The sequence below is a fragment of the Furipterus horrens genome, unplaced genomic scaffold, assembly GCF_987537825.1.
Source record: "Furipterus horrens unplaced genomic scaffold, mFurHor1.1.pri manual_scaffold_9, whole genome shotgun sequence".
NCBI lineage: Eukaryota > Metazoa > Chordata > Mammalia > Chiroptera > Furipteridae > Furipterus > Furipterus horrens.
In genome coordinates, this window is record NW_028327179.1 from 25,070,011 (window position 1) to 25,075,265 (window position 5,255).

Sequence of the window (5,255 nt, forward strand, 5' to 3'; positions counted from 1 at the left end):
GCTACAGCCGTTCCATCATTTATTCTGTCTCTGCTGGAAGGAGGGTTACATCCCTCAGGATATGAGAGACGCCAACATTATCACCATGTACAAGAACAAAGGAGACCGCAGCGACTGCAACAACTACCGGGGCATCTCTCTCCTCAGCGTTGTCGGCAAAGTATTCGCCCAGGTCGCTCTTGCCCGCCTGCAGACCCTTGCTTCCCGCGTCTACCCAGAGTCCCAGTGTGGCTTCAGAGCTGGCCGATCAACAGTGGACATGATCTTCTCCCTACGCCAGCTGCAGGAGAAGTGTCACGAGCAGCATAAACCACTCTACCTCACCTTTATCGACCTCACGAAGGCGTTTGATCTGGTCAGTCGAAGCGGACTCTTCAGCTTGCTACGGAAGATTGGCTGTCCACCACATCTGCTTGCTGTGGTCATGTCCTTTCACGACAACATGCACAGCACGGTGTCCTACAACGGCGCAACCTCTGAGGCCTTCCCAGTCAGCAGCGGAGTAAAGCAGGGCTGCGTCCTCGCGCCTACGCTGTTCGGAATCTTCTTCTCCATGTCCTCCAATACGCCTTTAAGGACTGCAGCGAGGGTGTCTTCATTCACACCAGATCCGATGGCAAGCTCTACAACCTGGTCCGTCTACGAGCCAAGACCAAAGTCAAAGAGGTGCTCATCCGTGAGATGCTCTTCACCGACGACGCAGCCTTGACATCACACTCCGAAGAGGAACTCCAGCAGCTAGTCACTTGCCTTTCCCACGCATGCAAGGAGTTCGGACTAGCCATCAGCCTGACGAAGACGAACGTTATGGCTCAAGGCATGGGGACTCCCCCATGCATCACCATCGACGGATACACCCTGGAGGTTGTCAACGACTTCACTTACCTCGGGTCCACCATCTCAAGCTCTCTGTCAGTTGACTTGGAGGTCAACCGGAGAATCGCCAGGGCAGCCACAGTTATGGCCAAACTGAACCGGCGAGCGTGGAACAATTCCAGCCTCACTGAGAAAACCAGACTACGCATCTACCAAGCCTGCGTACTCAGCACTCTCCTCTATGGCAGCGAGACGTGGACCACCTACGCAAGGCACGAAAGGAAACTCAACAGCTTCCACATGAGGTGCCTGCGACGCGTCCTGCATGTCGCCTGGCAGGATAAGGTCCCCAACACCGAGGTGCTGAAGCGAGCCAACATGAGCAGTTTGCATGCAGTTCTTAGTGAGAGACGCCTCAGGTGGTTCGGCCATGTCAAAAGAATGGATGCAGGCCGTGTTCCCAAAGACCTCCTCTACGGCGAGCTAGCAGAAGGCCAGAGGATGACAGGGCGCCCAAAACTGCGGTTCAAAGACATCTGCAAAAAGGACATGACACAATGCTCCATCAATCTCACCACATGGGAAGTTCAAGCAGACGACCGCCTAGCCTGGAGGCTTGCGGTCAGGCAAGGTAAGTCACGCGCAGACGCTGCGCGCAACGAGGAGGCGGTCCAGAAAAGATCGAGGCGGAAGCAGCGTCAGCAGCGTCAGCAGCGTCAGCAGCAGCAACAACAGCCATCTGCCTTCACCTGTACCAAGTGCGGCAGGGATTGTCACTCCCGAGTCGGACTGCACAGCCATTCTCGGCGGTGCAGATAGACTATCCAGAAGCTACGCCATCGTCTCTCGAGACGGACGGCTGCCGATGCGATGCACTTTCTTGTCTAGCTCCTTTAGCTTTACTATTCTATCAAAAACATTGGCATTTATTTTAAAGATTCCAATTGATTTCTCCCTTCAGGTTTCACTGACATTTCACCAGAGGAGCTGAGACTTGAATACCATAACTGCTTAGCCAGCAACAACTTACAGCATTATGTAAGTTTGTTTCCTATTCATCTACCTCAATAACAGATTAGCTGTGAATTACTATCTTCTCCATATTTAGAGGCTTGCTTGTTTTGGTAAAGTGGGTGAGGTCTACAGTTATTTTCAAGACAAGGCTATTTTTATTTCCTAAGTTACTTTATTGGAAATTGATTGGTTATCCAAAATGGTGATAATGTACTTTGACCGTAGTAACTAGGAATGTCACTATTTCATTACGAACTCTCCAAACAATCGGTCCCGGAAATCAAACCCTTTCATCAGTTGGCAAACACTTATAGAGCATCTCTTAGGTGCAGACACTGTGATGAATGTTAGAAAAACAAAGTTAAACAAAGCAGTCGATTAAACAGATAAATATTCTCACATGTCAAATATCAAAAATTAGAAAGCTCAACTTGAGGAAGTTTGTGCTAAAGGAAATGACAAACTCTTTTGTTGTTGTCTACAGTCATGATCATGCATTTTAACTGACACACACGCTCTTCTCCCACCCAAATACAACTAACTGTGTGCCGCCAGGTACTTGTGCTTCTGAACCGGGTGATTCAAGGAGCTGGAGAACAGGCAGAGGGGACTAGAGCTGGAATATCTTTGGCAAACAGGGGCGGGTCAATGCGAACTTTACAAGTGATGGGCCGTAAAAATGTTTCATAAACTTTCTGTAATTTTGGCAAAGATGTGAAGTTCTTTGAGAGATGAAAATAAACACTCGATATTGACTCATCATTTTTCTGTCTTCTCTCTCCAGCTAAATTCCAACCAACAGTTAATAAATCAGTGGAGGAATAGGGTAAATGAACTGAAAAGTCTAAGCACAGCACCTAAAACAGGTTTGGTGAGTACCTGAAAGTTTGCTGAAGGGAAGTGTCTCTCTTATGTATTCCTTTTTTTGCAAGAATTTTACTTTCAATTTGGAAAGCAAACTTAAAATTTTCTGTCAAGCCCTGGCTGGTATGGATGTTTCTCTCCCTCTCTTTCTCCCTCCGTTCCTCTCTCTCTAAAAGTAAATAAATAAAATCTTTAAGAAAACATGTAGGTCGGCCTATAGATACTGAAATGTGTTATTAAAAATTATTTTTCTCATTTTAGTATGTATTCATTGAAATTTAGGAAACAAAAAATTTTAAAGGTTTTGTTTACTTTTTAGCGAGAGGGGAAGGGAGAGGAACATCAATGTGCAAGAGAGAGATTGGTCAGTTGCCTCTTACAATGCCCCTACCCGGGGATGTGGCCCACAATCCAGGCACGTGCCCTGACCGGGAATCGAACCGGCGACCATTTGGTTTTCAGGCCGGCACTCAATCCACCGAGCCACGCTAGCCAGGGCTAGTAAAAATTTAAAAGCATAACTAAAATTAAAACCGTAATTCATCAGCCATTAACTCTGAATCTTTGAGGCTGGTGTACTTTTTTCTGTCTGTATTCCTATTGTGGGCATTTTTCTATGTTAAACATGTCACGTTTTTAAGTACATACTTTAAATTTTTAATTTGGCTCTAAAGTACATATATAGAAAGGTACTTGAGAATTTTTCAGCAGGTACTTTATTATGTGCCCTTTCTTATAGCTCTCTGATGATACAGAGAATGGAATAAATGAAGCACCCTCTACATCTGGATCTGGGAGTAGGCAAACAGCAGCATTTGGATCCCCAGGTAAGTGATAAAGTAATGCAGGACTTCACTGATTTGGAAAAACAGGGTTTTATAGGTTTCAAGTTGCAAAACCTGAAGGGATGTTAAGCACCATTTTAAGTCAGCCTTGCAGATTCGACCGCCTTCCATAATGGAGCTTGAGAGAATTTTTTTCATCAAGCCTTAGTGAAAGGGGGGCCAGAACGGGCTGGGCTGTTCTCTGAAAGGCCCTGTGGCTCAAGCTTTAGAAGTATATTTTAGGAGTGGCTTTTCAAGACTTTTATAGCTGTGGTAGTAGCAGCACCTTTCGGGACTTTCTTGTCACTGTATAACAGCATAGTGTCCTCCTCAAGTGACAGCTCCAATGAGATGGGCTGCGGGTCGTGGGCAAGCCGGAAGTGTCAGAGCGCTCCGCTCGCTAAGCCCTCAGGCTTTTCAAAGCGGCCTCATGGAGTGAAGGGTAATCAGGTGCAGATGAGGTCGGTGCAGCAGGACGACAGTGGGTTTGTTCTGGCTTCTCGTCGTTCCTTTTCTCCCTTGTGATCTCTTTCCAACATGCAAACGTGGCAGGAAAAGGGGAAATGAGGGGGACAAAGTGGGGATTAGCATGGCCACATTTCTGACTGTAATAGGTTTTTTTTTCTTTTTCTGGTTTATTTGTATGTTTTCCAGTGAAGAACAGCATGGGTGATAATGCTCAAAATTTTAGTTTTAAAACAAGCTCTGGATTTGCCAGTGCCCCTTCTGGAAGCCCTTCTGTGTTTGGGAACACGCCCGCATTTGGGGCTGTTCCCTTTCCCGGTCCTGCCGTCACTACTTCTACTCCGGTACCTGGATTTGGGAAACCTGAAATCACATCTGCTGCTTCGTTATCGTTCAAAACCCCAGCAGCTGCAGGTTCTGGCGCGCCCGGGGCTCCAGGCTTCCCGGCTCCCACGGCAGCAGGCTCTGCTGGAGCCGCGGGGGCCCCAGCCTTCACAAATGGCAGGTCGGTGACTGGCGTTGGAGATCCAGGCTCCCAACCTGACACTACTTGTTCCAAGTCATTCAGTGACAGTTTCGGAAATAGCAGCCCATCTACCTCTGTCCCTGTCTCAAATGGTAGCACGACAACAGTTAATGAATTATTCACGCCCAAGCATCAACTAACAGCAGAAGAACGAGAGCAGTTTCAGTCCAAGAAATTTACTCTGGGGAAAATTCCAGTGAAGCCCCCACCTGTGGAATTTCTGAATATCTGAAAGACAATTTTAAATAAAGAATGACTTATGAAATTATTTTGAGTGGTTCATATAAAAGAGCAGATACATACACGTGTGTATCATATATACATATTTGTTTATAAGGAATAGAGCTTTCAATAATAAACTGAGGAGTTTGAAATCCATCATTTTTTCTTGAGCTTGACTATTTTTTTTTTCCTGTGGCCTAAAGTTTAATAATTATTTTTAACACACCTACTCCCTGGCGCAGGGGGAGGGACAAGAAGCAGGGGTGCCAAAAACATTTACTTTATCCTTACACAAATGCACCCCACCACACAGCGGCACAGAGGCTTCCCAGCCCGTGGCCGGCGGGCGGGCGCCTCGTTTGGGTGCCTCCACCCGCAGTCCTGGCGGGCGCTCCAGGCACCCAAGGCCCAGCCTGCCTCCGTCTGCGGCCGCGTTTCTTATTCTTTCTCTTTGACAGAAACCAAAACAGTCGTAGCAGCTACAGGACACTGGAGAGAGATGCAGAGGGCACGGGGTGTCGGAG

At 47.2% G+C, this 5,255-nt stretch overlaps 1 pseudogene; it reads left to right on the forward strand.

The window, feature by feature from the left end:
- Positions 1-4,152: 4,152 nt before the first annotated feature.
- Positions 4,153-4,777, forward strand: LOC150001465 (nucleoporin NUP42 pseudogene; annotated as a pseudogene).
- The last annotated feature ends 478 nt before the right edge of the window (positions 4,778-5,255 follow it).